Source organism: Podarcis vaucheri (genome assembly GCF_965113315.1).
Source record: "Podarcis vaucheri genome assembly, chromosome: 8".
Lineage (NCBI taxonomy): Eukaryota > Metazoa > Chordata > Lepidosauria > Squamata > Lacertidae > Podarcis > Podarcis vaucheri.
In genome coordinates, this window is record NC_138766.1 from 64,129,063 (window position 1) to 64,144,690 (window position 15,628).

Sequence of the window (15,628 nt, forward strand, 5' to 3'; positions counted from 1 at the left end):
CCCCCCCACACACATCTAAGTGTTTCACATAAAATATGCATTAAAATTATCAGTGAGAACGCTGAAAACTAAACACAAATCAAAATATAAATAAAACGCATTATATATATATGCATATGCATTTGAATTTTGCATATGAGTAGGCTTACCTAAACAAAAAAGTTGTGAGCAGGCACTGAAAACAGTACAGGGAAGACATCTGCCTAATACCAATGGGCAGATAGTTCCAGGATGTAGGTGCTGCCATGCTGAAAGATCGATTTTGCGAAAATATCCCTTCAGCCAGCTATTCTGCTGCCCGCCCACAGCTCCATGCATGTACCGCGTTCTGCTAAATCCCTGTGCCTAACTGTCAAATGTATTTACGGAGCAGGTGGCCGATTAAAAGGCCATAGCTTAGCCCTCTGTGCATAAAAAGTTAAGCTTCCTTTGAACTTTTTAATGACATTTTCAGCTTGCTTTTGCGGTGCCTAAGATACTTTCCCTTATCTGAGAGGAATTCTTTGATATAACCTTGGCGGTAGCCGTGCAACTGTTCAGTTGTAATTATGTGACTGCGGTGCTGAAGGATAGAAGGAAACTGTGGTAATGGATATACTCAGAAAGGATGGAGGGTCACATGTCAAATTGCCTTGGCTGGGAGACACTCTGTGACCCTGAGGGCAAAGTAATGATGATTACTATGGGAACCAATAATTCAGCACCACAATATATCATAATATATATCAAGTGAACCCTCCATAAAGCAGATATTCTCCAGTAATGCATGTCTAATTTTAGTATAATACAATGACTGAGAGGATTTTTTTTTCTTTAAATGAGGTTTTTCCCTTTTAAACGAGCTTGAAATAATCCTAAGGCTGCATATTCTTTTGATAAAACTATTTTAGCAAATTCAATCCTGATGCAGAATGAGTTTTTTGCAAATTGCTATTTCCATTGATAATATAATTTGGCAAACCTGCCCTCTGTTACACATTTCTCTCTAGGTTTTTATTTTTATAGCCATAGGGTTTAGTATCTATAGACAAATGTTCTCCCTCCTTCCAAGGCTTTTGTATATAGAGAGCACTTCTCTATAGAAGAACACTTCTATCCATGTATGTGTACTGTATCTTTATATATAATGAAAATTAGCTTCCTGGTTACCTCTCATTTTGATATGGTGTCTGCTGCAAATATTGGAAGATTAGTTTTTTTTATTATGAACACAGTTTAAAAGAAGTGTGTGTGTGTAGAGATGCTACACCTTGGAGACCTCTTGCTGATGTGCAGGCAAAGCAGATTTGGGAATGGCTATCATGGGGAACAAAAGGGAAGAGTCAGCCCACAGTAAAGAGGCAAATAAAGAAAAATTAGAGAGACTCAGGAAAGAGTTGGGAGAGCGGAAAGCATTTGTCTGAAGACTTGGGAGTGAGTATGGATGGGCCGAAGACTAATTTTGTTTTCCCATTTTTCCTATCTTCAATTCAGTTCTCCAGATTTCTATAGCAATTTGCATAATCTTCATGAAAATTTGTCAGCGTTTTCACACAAATCTTTCCTGATGAACATATTTTGTATGCAGTTTTGACTAATGCACACATTTTCTGTGAGCGAACACCTTTTTGTATGTTATTTTTCATGTATGCATGCATTTTTATGTCCCGTTTCACTTGATATCCATTTGTGTACACATTGGTTGGTTGGAGAATAGCATCTCAATATTTGGAGAAGTGTAAATTTTTGAAAGATAATTGAGATTCAGTTCATGTATAGGTTCAAGAAGTGCAGTTTCTCATTAAGATGCAAACAAAATTGAATTTCTCTGACATCTCTAGGAGAGAGTGGCTTTGGTGTGCAGAAAACAAAACAGAAAAGTTGTGAAAGGAGACAAAAGACACAACTGCAGCCTTGGACCCCTCCCATTCATTTCACTGGATCTTCCTGCTAGATTGTGATGCTACTGGACTGCTAGCATAGTTAAAATGACTTATATCTTTGGAGTCTAGAATAATTGCTAAGAACCCTTGGTGGTGTCTGTTATGTATTGAAGTTCTCACCCTGGCCACCAGGGGTATTGTGTATATATTGTAGTTTTCACTCAGGTCCACGTAAGTTAATTTAGGTGGGAAACCCTGGGTTGTTGTTGTTACAATGTTGACAGCTGGCTGCCTATAAAAGCAGGCCGGCTGAGCTGTTCAGTTCAGTTCAGTTCCAGCTTACTATAAAGAACCACTTGGAGAAATCTCTGTGTCGACTGCTATGTCCACCCACAACTTAATAGTATCCAACTAAACAGTTAGGCTAGAACAACAACTTGCAGCTGTACAATGTAACTTTGCTGCCTTTCTTTCCCCCCCACATGCCCTTGAGCTTCCTGAATCTGCTCTGGGGGTTTCCACAACCTTTTCCCTAAGCCAGATGGGAGATGGTAGGGGCAGATGGGGAGCAGAGAGGGAAGCAAAGTTCTACTGTGCAGCTAAAAGTTGTTGTGCTAGCATAACTGTCTGTATTAAGGCAAGGGTTTAAGACAAAGGTTGGGAGCATGAGTTCCCCCAGATGTTGCTGGACTGCAGCTCTGTCTATTGGCCACACAACTTTATTCTGAAAATGTCTTGCAAATTTGTCACAAAAGACCACTGAGGGTTCAAATATTCTTTCAGAAAGACAATCCAGTCACCCCCCAGAAAAGTGCAACTGGATGACTTCTTGAGGATACAGTGGAGGAAGCCAAACACTCTTTTTCTGCTCGCTACCATGTAACACATAAGACCAGAAGAAGACCTCTGTTGGATCAGGTCAAAGGTCCATCTAGTCTCATAGCAGCCTGTTCTCAAAGTGGCCAATGAGATGCCTATGGGAAGCATACAATCAGGACTTGAGAGTGTAGGCATGATAATATGCTCTAACTGTGTTTGGTCACATATTGTTGTTCTCCAGCTTCTTTAATCTCATTTTGCAATCAGATATGAAATACTAGCATGGTCAAACAGGCACATTTAATTTAATGGTTCTTGTTTCCTCCTGTTCTCAACGAAGAAGCAAATTAACAACCAGCCCTTCATCTTACATATATTTATGAAGACAGGATTATGGCAACATGAGTTGAAATTTTAATGGAAACAATATTCTGCCCCTGGAAAGATTTATATCAATAGCTATGTAAACAGTAATAACTAGCAGGAAATTGCAAATAATTAGAAGGATTACAAGCTGTGTTTGCCCATTATTCATGTCTAGACTCATAGATAACCCCCCGGTTTTATTTATCTCACCTGTTGTCCCTTTCTTTGTGTTCATTACTTTGCTAATTACAGGTAATCGGGTGACTTATGTGACTGCTACGTACAGCCATGCTAATGAAGGATGTTGTGCAGGAAGATGGAATCTAAAATATATCTAGATAAATATTTTGCCAAAGGAAATATTGGAGCCATACTTGACATATTCGACCTTTCCCCCCTCCATTTATCATACCCTTATATTCTTGACTTTTCTTCTTTTTAGCTTGTCTGAGGGTCAAACTAGACATGATATAAAATGTGTTTTTGTATTTAAAGTGCATCCCCTCTCCCCCATGGCTCCTTTAACCAAAGAAAAGTATGTTGGAAGCACTGGTTGTGGATCTCCCATGTCACATCTAGTATGGCCTTGATACAACACTTCTGTAGACTTCTGTATTTTGTAGGCTGTATGCTTGCTTCCTTAAATAAAACCTCTTTACCTGTTTTATACACTGGCCTGGTCCATGTACTAAAAGGGAAACTTTATAGCTGGGATGGAGCCATTAAGAAACAGTCTAAATCTGCACAAGCATAGATCTGTTGATGGGTATAATATACTAACTCCATTAATAAGGATAAAGCAAATTTTAGAATGACTGGAGATTGATCCATGGTAATTATAAAAGGGACTGGTCAATTTTAACTGCTAGGCTTTTTGCAGTACAGTGCTTTATGTGTATTTGAAATCACATATGCAAATATAAAATGACATGAAATGGCATAATCAATGAACAAAATGCTGAGATAATCAACGTAGCTTTACAGAACGCAATGTACAGAATTCGTGATTCTTTTTGTTGGGTGAATGGCATACACAGCGTTCTAAAGCTTCGATCTCCTGAAAAAAATTCCATCACAATCCAAAATTCACAGTAATCCAGATTACTCACTAGTGATGCTAAAGACCCTAATGTTATGTATTTGCAGGAACATATTAGAAGGTAACCAGATCTGCTATGGTTTTAGAAAGATAAAGTTTGCAATATACAAAATGATAACTCACAAATGTAACTTTCTACATTTTTTAATTTTGGGGGGGAGGTTTGTGAAATGTGTAGCTTCCACATTATTTCTCCACTCTGACCAATTAGTTCAGTTGAGTGTTTGACTATTCTCTATTACACATTATAATCACATCAGAAGCACTACATATTTCTCACCACCAGTGAAATAATTCAAAATAATATTATATATCACTGTTAACAATGTAATTGACACCAATAAGTTAATAAGTATTCTGATCTGTGAGTGAAAAAGGTCAAATGCACAATGAAGATGGCTGTCAGATTTCTGGTTGAATTAAAAAATGGTAAGTGTAAAATTTGACTTGACACCGGGTCTGTGTCACAGGTTTACGTTATCCTGAACTGATGCCTTTTGATAACCTGATATTATTATTATTATTATTATTATTATTATTATTATTATTATTATTTATTAAATTTGTATACCGCCTTCATCCATAGAACTCAGGGTGGTTCACAGCATAAAAATAAAAACACAAATACATAATTAAACAAGAACAAGAAGGGGGGACCCATAGCCTCCCCGAAACACATTTAAAAGGACACAGAGTGTTAATTAGCCAAAGGCCTGGTTGAAGAGAAACGTTTTCTCTTGGCACCTAAAGATATATAATGAAGGCACCAGCCAAACCTCCCTGGTGAGAGTATTCCACAAATGCGGAGCTATTGCAGAAAAGGCCCGTTCTCGTGTTAATGCCCTCTGCGCCTCTTGTGGAGGAGGCACACGAAGAAGGACCTCCAATGATGATCGTAGGGTCCAGATTGGTTCATATGGGGAGAGGCAGTTCCTGAGGTATTGATACCCTCCAGCATTTAGCCGATGAAAATAGCGACATCTCAGTCTATAATGAAAATTTTACGATTTATACCCTACACATCTTACTGGGTTGACCCAGCCACTCTGGGCAGCTTCCAACATATATAAAAACATAATAAAACATTAAACTTTTTTTAAAAAAGAAAAACCTTCCCTATACAGGATTGCCTTCAGACAGCTCGGGGATCAGATAACTCCATACACTCCAACATTTCTCCAATAAAAATAGAGACATCCTAAGGAAAAGTGGGACATTCCAGGATCAAATCAGAAACCGGGACAGCTTCTCTAAATCAGGGACATCACTGGAAAATACTTGGAAGGTCTGGTATTGCGGTCCTGGACTGTTTTGCACTTTAGAGGTCAAAGCCAGCACTTTGAATAGGGCCTGCGAACTAATTGGCAGCCAGTTCAGTCAGGCCGGGATCAGTGTAATATGCTCAGACCGTCTTGCCCCTGTGAGCAACCTGGCACTCAGCTACACAGCTGCAAATAAAACGCTTTAAGTGTGTTTTAAGTGCAATATACAATGCAACACTAGATGGCGATGGTGAGCCTTATGGAAAATTCTTTTTTATTTTTGCTTTTTATTGAAATTTTCACAAAAAACAAAAAGCATACAACAAAGGAAAAATAAACAGACAAAAATAAAAAAGAAAACACTCTTATTAATCAATTTTAAGTATCATCTACTTATTTATCCAATGTTAACACACGTCGTGACCTCCCTCCTATCCTGTTACGGTTTTCTTACATCTTTTCTTCTCCTGCAGTTTCTAAATCTGATTTACGCATAACAAGGTTTATGTTAGGCCTACTGTAGTTTTAATTTGTTACAGTTACTTTCAATGTACTTCACAAATTTACTCCATTCTTCAATAAACTTTGTTTATTTTTGATGTCTAATTTTGTTTGTCATTCTTGCTAATTCTGCATATTCAAATAATTTTGTTTGCCAATCCATAATTGTGGGGGTCTCTGCTGATTTCCAATTCTGAGCTATCAATATCCTGGCTGCCGTTGTCGCATACTGAACCTTATGGAAAATTCAATGTATTTTTAAAAACACATTTTTTCCTTTCTTTTTCTTTTTTTTAATGCATTTCCTGAGCATTTCCTGTGTAGATTCCACCCAGGTTGCCAAACTCTGCACCCTGAGCAGTAATCTGAAAGCCTCAGGCTTTTTGTTTTTTAAAAAAAACACAGTTGTGTTTTCCTTCTATCGGATCACATTCTGCAGCATGCACAATCTTTCTAGAAATGGAGTGCTGACATTTCACAGCGGTAATTTCTTCTTAATGGAATGGCTTTAAATATAATGTGTTTGTATCTCACTGCTTCTTCTCTTGGTTCCATTTCTTTTTTAAAAAATCCGGGTATGCCTACACTCAGTAGGAACATGACAGCCATGGCAAGTGCTAACCAGTCCTCAAGTGTGCATAATTGCTCGCTGATGCTTAGTGGCTTTTAAGTAAAGGTAGAAGGTGTCATTTACTGGCATTATCTTCCATTTCACTGCCAATGGGGAGCACAAGGATGATTTCAGAGGTAAACCTTCCCCTCCAGAAGGAAAGTAATAATTAATGACAGAGCTTCATGCAAAGGAGCACCAGGAATCACAATGGGCTTTAACAAACAATTGATGTGGGAAGAAAGGGCATTTTATTCTCCACTGCCAGACAGTGGTTTTATCCCTTTTAAGACAGAGCAGCAGGGTTCTTTTTAGAATTACACACTGAACATTTTGAGGATGCTGTGGGTTACCAGGGGACCTGATGTTGCAAAAGAGTTGAAAGATATTATTTGTCTTACTTACAGAGGTTGGGGGTGGGGATTCCTTAGCCAACTTTATTCAGTGAAGGAATAGTCAGCCTTGCTGATTTAAGGCAGCTAAAAATAAACACACTGAGTTAAACTAAAGGTCCTTTCCCCCTTGCGTGCTGGCTTGCATTTCCTGATTCCAGTTATAGGTTTGAAAACTGAGCAGGTTAAATGGATGTTTGTGACACATTGAGTCTTTAAATAGAGTTTAAATGGTTCTGGGACCCTGGTTTGGCTGCAGGTCTATGACTTACATTGAATAATGTGCATTCTGTTGTCCAACTTTATGTCTGCTTCAGGAAATCCTAGTGCAATGTCTGTGCATCCACAGCAAATATGATTGAAGCGCAAAGTGTGGAAGATGCTATTCTCACCAGACTCTGATCTTCTGCTCTGTTTAGCAGAGCAACATTTGAATCTTCAGGTCAATGGTGCCTTTGATGGATACCCTCATGAATCCTAAATATGCCAGTGCGTTCATGGTTGTATTTGAACATGCTATGTGTTCTCGTCTGTGAAAGCTTATACTACCTGAACATTGTTAATGTGACACAGAACTCTTTCTTGGCTTTGCCACAACAAAGTCTATTCGTGGAGGGGACGCAGGGCCACATGCGCCAGCCCAAATCCCTCCAGTCCCAAAACCTCCAGTGATAAGCAAGAAGGTCTGAAGGGTGACTTACAACCCTCTCCATGATTGGGAACACTGTGTGGTCAAGGATCTTGTAGATGTTCAGCCGAACATGCTTTCAACCTCTTTTTAGACCTTCCTGTGCATGTGAGAGTGGTGTAGGGGGCAGGGGAACTGCATGTGAGCCTCTCATGGATAGAGTTTAAGAATGGCTGAAGAGAATAGATACTTTTATCCCTCTGTGATTTATTCCCATGGAGTTAGTGTTAGTGAGTGTCAGGAGTCCAGGTTCCCAGCTTGATAACACAGTAAGCGCAGCTAATTAAAAAGGTGGATTTATTTCAAAAACAACTAGATAGCTCCAAACAGCTCTAACAAAGCCACCGGCACCATTACTCAAGATGACCCTTCTGAAGACTCCATCCGGCGTTGACAGAAAATATTGAACTTACAAACCTTACATCTCTTGTTTTGCTTCCTATCTACTAGCCCTCCCATTCACAGACTCTTCAGACTTAGTGGATCTGTTCCTACCTCTTCATTTTCTGAGAGGCTGTCTCTGAGTTTGTTCGCACCTGTTTGTGCTTCCGGTGAGCTTTGACTGTGTTCTAGCCTGCTCTCAACTACTGCCTTAACAGCCTGCCCATCAAGGTCAGGAAGAGCTGAAGTCTGCAGCTGCTGGCTCTCCCCTGCCTGAGTAACATCAAAGCCTCTCTGTTCCTGGCTGCTTTCTGCAGTTGGCTGTAAACCTTCACTTGGAGCTGGCTCATTCCTGACAGTGAGGATGTTCTTTACTCTTTGTAAGTAAGGCCAGTTGGAGCCAGATCAGAGGAGACTATAGATGGTGCAGGATGTGTATAGCCACTCCGTGATGGTGCCAAACAATGGTGTGGATAGGGGTGATCCAGGGTGATTTTACCTTACCCAAGAGAGTTTGTAGGGCAGCAGTTGAAGAAGGAGCAAAAAGGGTTTTCGTGTGTGTGTGTGTGTGTGTGTGTGTGTGTTTCCTTGTGGCTGATTAGCTGTTTTCCCTGTGTGAAGGTCAGAGGGGGCAGGGTTTCTGTTGAGGCAGGGGATTAGCTGTGGGAGGAGCTTATCAGAGTTTGTAGGGCAGCAGTTGAAGAAGGAACAAAAAGGGTTTTCTTGTGTGTGTGTGTTTCCTTGTGGCTGATTAGCTGTTTTCCCTGTGTAAAGGTCAGAGGGGGCAGGGTTTCTGTTGAGGCAGGGGATTAGCTGTGGGAGGAGCTTATCAGAGTTTGTAGGGCAGCAGTTGAAGAAGGAGCAAAAAGGGTTTTCTTGTGTGTGTGTGTGTGTTTCCTTGTGGCTGATTAGCTGTTTTCCCTGTGTAAAGGTCAGAGGGGGCAGGGTTTCTGTTGAGGCAGGGGATTAGCTGTGGGAGGAGCTTATCAGAGTTTGTAGGGCAGCAGTTGAAGAAGGAGCAAAAAGGGTTTTCTTGTGTGTGTATGTTTCCTTGTGGCTGATTAGCTGTTTTCCCTGTGTAAAGGTCAGAGGGGGCAGGGTTTCTGTTGAGGCAGGGGATTAGCTGTGGGAGGAGCTTATCAGAGTTTGTAGGGCAGCAGTTGAAGAAGGAGCAAAAAGGGTTTTCTTGTGTGTGTGTGTGTGTGTGTGTTTCCTTGTGGCTGATTAGCTGTTTTCCCTGTGTAAAGGTCAGAGGGGGCAGGGTTTCTGTTGAGGCAGGGGATTAGCTGTGGGAGGAGCTTATCAGAGTTTGTAGGGCAGCAGTTGAAGAAGGAGCAAAAAGGGTTTTCTTGTGTGTGTGTGTTTCCTTGTGGCTGATTAGCTGTTTTCCCTGTGTAAAGGTCAGAGGGGGCAGGGTTTCTGTTGAGGCAGGGGATTAGCTGTGGGAGGAGCTTATCAGAGTTTGTAGGGCAGCAGTTGAAGAAGGAGCAAAAAGGAGACACAATCTCAAGATGGAAGGGGAGGGAACAGCTGCAGTCGCCTGCGATTCCTGCGCAATGTTTGCCATCTTGCCAAAGGTTGCAGGCAGCTTTACCTGCAGCAATTGCATGTTGATTGCCCTTTTAAAAGACAAAGTCCAGCAACTGGAGGAACGTGTAGCTACGCTCCAAAGAATTAGAGAGCTGGAGCTCTTCTTGGAAGCAACAGAGCACACCGTCCCCACCAAGGAGGAGACAGGGGACTCCCCTGAGAAGGAGGCTAGTTCACCAACTCAGGAGCCAGATATATGGAGAAACGTGACTCAAAGAAGTAGGAGGCCCAGGGTTCACTCTGATTGTTTAGAAATACACAATCGCTTTGAGGTCCTTTCCCCTAGCATGGAAGACGAAGAGCAGACTCCATTTGAGGATCTCTCCCTCATTACAGTCGATCAGGTATATGAAGACGAGCAGCAAAGTCAGTCCTCAGGGAATGTGCAGGCGACCTTGGAACGGACAGCTCACGGAAGAACCCCGACCAAACCCAAGAGGAGGCGTGTAGTGGTGATAGGGGATTCCCTACTGAGGGGAACAGAAGCAGTGATCTGTGGGCCTGACAAGATGTCTCGGGAAGTGTGCTGTCTCCCTGGGGCTAAGATCCAAGATGTAACTGAACGACTGCAAGGAATCATAAAACCCACTGACAAATACCCCTTCCTCTTGGTTCATGTGGGAACCAATGACACTGCAAGCAATAGCCTCCAGAAGATCAAAAGAGACTACGAGGCTCTCGGCAGGAAATTGAAGCAACTAAATGCACAAATTGTCATCTCGTCTGTCCTCCCAGTTGAACGACGTGGCCCAGGGAGAGAGGGGAAAATAGTGGAAGTGAACAGCTGGCTTCGCAAATGGTGTAAACAGGAACGGTTTGGATTCTTAGATCACGGACTGCAGTTTATTGAAGATGGACTTCTGGCAAGTGATGGGCTGCACCTCACAACGGTTGGGAGAAATGTTTTTGCCAAAAATCTCAGAAACCTCATCAGGAGGGCTTTAAACTGACTAATGTGGGGGAGGGAGACAGTGCTCCTGAAGGTAGGAGTCTATCAATTATTGAAGATGATCATCCAAATGTCATAGACCAAATGGAGCAAACAGCATGTGGACCTAGTGGTGGGAGGAAAAAATCCTTAAATAAGAGACACGGGGGAATGATTAATGGACTTCAATGTCTGTACACTAATGCGCAAAGCATGGGAAATAAACAAGATGAGCTTGAGCTCTTGGTACAGCAAACTAAATATGACATAATAGGCATCACTGAAACCTGGTGGGATAAGTCCCACGATTGGAATGTAAAAATGGGGGGATACAATCTATTTCAGAGAAACAGACCAGACAAGAAAGGAGGAGGAGTGGCGTTATATGTCAGGGATGTGTATACCTGTGAAGAGATCCAAGATTTAGAACCTCAAAGCCAAAGTGAGAGCATTTGGGTCAAAATTAAGGGAGAGAAGAATAACAGAGACCTCATTGTGGGAGTTTACTATAGATCCCCAAGCCAAACGGAGGACATAGATGATGCCTTCCTGGAACAGATGGCCAAGCATGCAAAAGGAAGGGAGATAGTAGTAATGGGGGACTTCAATTACCCGGATATTTGTTGGACGTCAAACTCAGCCAAGAGCATAAGGTCAAACAGATTCCTCACTGGCCTTGCAGACAACTTCATTGTCCAGAAAGTGGGAGAAGCAACAAGAGGAACAGCCATTTTAGATCTGGTCCTAACCAATGTTGATGACCTGGTTAGTGGGGTAGATGTGGAAGGATCATTAGGCGCGAGTGATCATGCTCTTCTGAAGTTTACTATACAGCGGAAAGAAGCAGCCAAGCATACTAGGGCTCAATTTCTTGACTTTAAGAAAGCCGACTTCATAAAACTTAGGGAAGTGCTGGGTGAGATCCCATGGACAGCAATACTAAAAGGAAAGGGAGTTCATGATGGCTGGGAGTTTGTTAAGAGGGAGATAGTAAAAGCACAACGTCAGGCAATACCAATGAGACGGAAACATGGAAGGTGCCTAAAGAAGCCAGGGTGGCTATCTAAAGAACTTTTAACTGAATTAAGATTAAAAAAGGATGTGTACAAAAAATGGAAAAGGGGGGAAACCACCAAAGAGGAATTCAAACAAATAGCCAGCACGTGTAGACACAAAGTCAGAAAAGCTAAAGCACAGAATGAACTCAGGCTTGCTAGAGAGGTTAAAAGCAACAAAAAAGGCTTTTATGGGTATGTTCGTAGCAAAAGGAAGAACAAAGAAACAGTGGGGTCACTCAGAGGAGAAGATGGTGAAATGCAAACAGGGGACACAGAAAGGGCTGAACTCCTCAATGCCTTCTTTGCCTCAGTCTTCTCCGATAAAGAAAACAATGCCCGACCTGAAGAATTTGGAGCAAATGATTGAGCAAAGGAAACACAGCCCAGAATAACTAAGGAGATCGTACAAGAATATTTGGCTAGTTTAGATGTATTCAAGTCTCCAGGGCCAGATGAACTGCATCCAAGAGTATTAAAAGAACTGGCAGATGTGATCTCAGAACCACTGGCAGTCATCTTTGAGAATTCCTGGAGAACAGGCGAAGTCCCGGCAGACTGGAGGAGGGCAAATGTTGTCCCTATTTTCAAAAAGGGGAAAAGAGAGGACCCAAATAATTACCGCCCAGTCAGTCTGACATCAATAGCAGGGAAGATTCTGGAGCAGATCATTAAGCAAACAGTCTGTGAGCACCTAGAAAGGAATGCTGTGATCACCAATAGTCAGCATGGATTTCTGAAAAATAAGTCATGTCAGACTAACCTGATCTCGTTTTTTGACAGAATTACAAGCCTGGTAGATGAAGGGAACGCAGTGGATGTAGCCTACCTTGATTTCAGCAAGGCATTTGACAAGGTGCCTCATGATATTCTTGTAAAGAAGCTGGTAAAATGCGGTCTTGACTATGCTACCACTCAGTGGATTTGTAACTGGCTGACTGACCGAACCCAAAGGGTGCTCATCAATGGTTCCTCTTCATCCTGGAGAAGAGTGACTAGTGGGGTGCCACAGGGTTCTGTCTTGGGCCCGGTCTTATTCAACATCTTTATCAACGACTTGGATGATGGACTCAAGGGCATCCTGATCAAATTTGCAGATGACACCAAACTGGGAGGGGTGGCTAACACCCCAGAGGACAGGATCACACTTCAAAACGACCTTGACAGATTAGAGAACTGGGCAAAAACAAACAAGATGAATTTTAACAGGGAGAAATGTAAAGTATTGCACTTGGGCAAAAAAAATGAGAGGCACAAATACAAGATGGGTGACACCTGGCTTGAGAGCAGTACATGTGAAAAGGATCTAGGAGTCTTGGTTGACCACAAACTTGACATGAGCCAACAGTGTGACGCAGCAGCTAAAAAAGCCAATGCAATTCTGGGCTGCATCAATAGGAGTATAGCATCTAGATCAAGGGAAGTAATAGTGCCACTGTATTCCGCTCTGGTCAGACCACACCTGGAGTACTGTGTCCAGTTCTGGGCACCACAATTCAAGAAGGACACTGACAAACTGGAACGTGTCCAGAGGAGGGCAACCAAAATGGTCAAAGGCCTGGAAACAATGCCTTATGAGGAACGGCTAAGGGAGCTGGGCATGTTTAGCCTGGAGAAGAGGAGGTTAAGGGGTGATATGATAGCCATGTTCAAATATATAAAAGGATGTCACATAGAGGAGGGAGAAAGGTTGTTTTCTGCTGCTCCAGAGAAGCGGACACGGAGCAATGGATCCAAACTACAAGAAAGAAGATTCCACCTAAACATTAGGAAGAACTTCCTGACAGTAAGGGCTGTTCGACAGTGGAATTTGCTGCCAAGGAGTGTGGTGGAGTCTCCTACTTTGGAGGTCTTTAAGCAGAGGCTTGACAACCATATGTCAGGAGTGCTCTGATGGTGTTTCCTGCTTGGCAGGGGGTTGGACTCGATGGCCCTTGTGGTCTCTTCCAACTCTATGATTCTATGATTCTATGATTCTAAGATGCGCCAAGTCAGATCAGAGCCCCCACAAGCCTCATGTTGATCTGCTTCTGTACTCTCATCTGTTCTGTGCATTCTTTACTTAGAGCAACTTGGAAACAGGTTGGATTTATATTTTTAAGCACGTATGCACAACAATCTTGGGACTAAGGCACACCCCATGCATGTATTTTCTGCAGTGGGATTTGGTAAATGCTGGAGCTACAGGAGTGGGCAAACCCAGGAACACCTGCACCAGTCAAAAGTTTCTAGGAACAATCCAGGTGTCTCATTCTTTTATAAGCTGTATTAACATCTCCAGATTGTTGTGGGAGTTAAAAATCCACTTGGCTGCTCAGGTTCATGTATACTCAAATGGAATCATGGTGCTACCCTGAGCACTGAGAGACTATAAAGTAGGGTGAAGCCTGCTAAAACAAAAGGCATTGCTTAAGAAGTTGTCACACATTGCAGAATGGCAGCAGAACTCTCCTACTATGTTGCCACACTTCAATGAACCCAATTTTTCCCCAATTAATTCTTGAAGCGTGGCAGTTCTGCTGCTTAGCAGAGACTCCTTGGATAGCTCAGCCAGCTCGTGTTTCATACTATCATTCATTTCCCTTTTTTAAAAAAGGAGTGCTGAATGAAGGTTATATTTTAACTATCTACGGACTTCTGGATCCTGGGTATGGAAAATGGGTCCTCTGGTTCAGAACAAGTGTCCGCTTGGCTGCTGATGTGTTATATTAAATGAGTGTACAATCTGTGTGCCTGTATACGCCTAAATAGTATCTGTGAACCCAACCCAAATCAACAAGTGCACCCACTTTCACACAAACATTTGTGTAGGGACAGTTTGTACCTGTGTTCAATCTGCTATGTGAATAAGTCTCATTTGTTCTAACATCATCCTTTAAACCGTGACCAGAAAGACACAAGTAAGAAAAGGGGCATTCTTCCAGTCTTTGTTCCCCAGAAACTGGCATTCAGAATACTTTGCTTTGGCCGCCCTGTACCTACTTCTGATAAATTTCAGATTCAGGTAGGTAGCCGTATTGGTCTGACATAGTCAATATATATAGAGAGAAAAAATTGTCCAGTAGCACCTTAGAGACCAACTAAGTTTGTTCTTGGTATAAGCTTTCATGTATCTGAAGAAGTGTGCATGCACACGGAAGCTTATACCAAGAACAAACTTAATTGGTCTCTAAGGTGCTACTGGACAATTTTTTTTATTTTTTGATAAATTTCAGTGTGTGGTCCTAAGTTCTATTATTGTGAGAGAAAAAGGAAGATTTGTATTTTCCAACTTTTTTGATATTTCTATAAACCTCATTTCTTCTCCACCCTGCTTAATCATCTTTTTTTCTAAACTAAAAAGCTCCAGGTATTTTAGATAGTCTTTCCTCACAAGGAAAGCTCTCCAACTCACCTGGTCTCTTCTCTAGTATGAAATTTGCCTTTTCTCTGCTGCTGCTGCTGCTGCTGTTGCTACTATATGCAGAGTTGACATTTTTACTGAGAAGTCCACCGATATCTTTTTCTGGCAAATGACAGACAAATCATTTATGAAGAAGTTAAAATAGCACCAGTCCCAAGCTGTTGAGTGGAGCACAAATATGACACCTGTGCTGAGAAAACTGCTGATCAGCTACAAAACTATGTTCAAGGTCTTGTTGATGAAGGGAGGGGATTTATATTATTGGTGTGTGTGCTGCTCTGGGATCTTTAGGGAGGAATCAATCAGTCAGTCAATCATTTTATTTGTATGCCGCCTTCCCAAAGTTAAAACCATGCTCAAGGCCACTTTTAACATGTAAACAATTCCATAATTACAAACATAAGAAAAAGTAGTCATAAACAATAAAAATACAGGTGAAACTCGGAAAATTAGAATATCATGGAAAAGTTCATTTATTTTAGTAATTCAACTGAAAAGGTGAAACTAATATATGAGATAGACTCATGACATGCAAAACGAGATATGTGAAGCCTTTATTTGTTATAATTGTGATGATCATGGCATACAGCTGATGAAAACCCCAAATTAACAATCTCAGAAAATTAGAATATTAAATGAAATCAGCAAAACAAGGACTGCAAATAGAGCAAT

General features: G+C 41.6%; 1 long non-coding RNA gene across 2 annotated transcripts in view; it reads left to right on the forward strand.

Moving 5' to 3' along the window:
- Positions 1–15,628, forward strand: part of LOC309538498 — a 131,738-nt gene that overhangs the window by 78,686 nt on the left and 37,424 nt on the right. The window contains exon 4 of one of the 2 annotated variants that reach the window (XR_014222238.1): positions 3,300–4,575. This is a non-coding gene — a long non-coding RNA (uncharacterized lncRNA). Of the gene's footprint in view, positions 1–3,299; positions 4,576–5,251; positions 5,888–15,628 lie in introns of those variants that run through there. The other variant, XR_014222239.1, reaches the window with a different exon arrangement.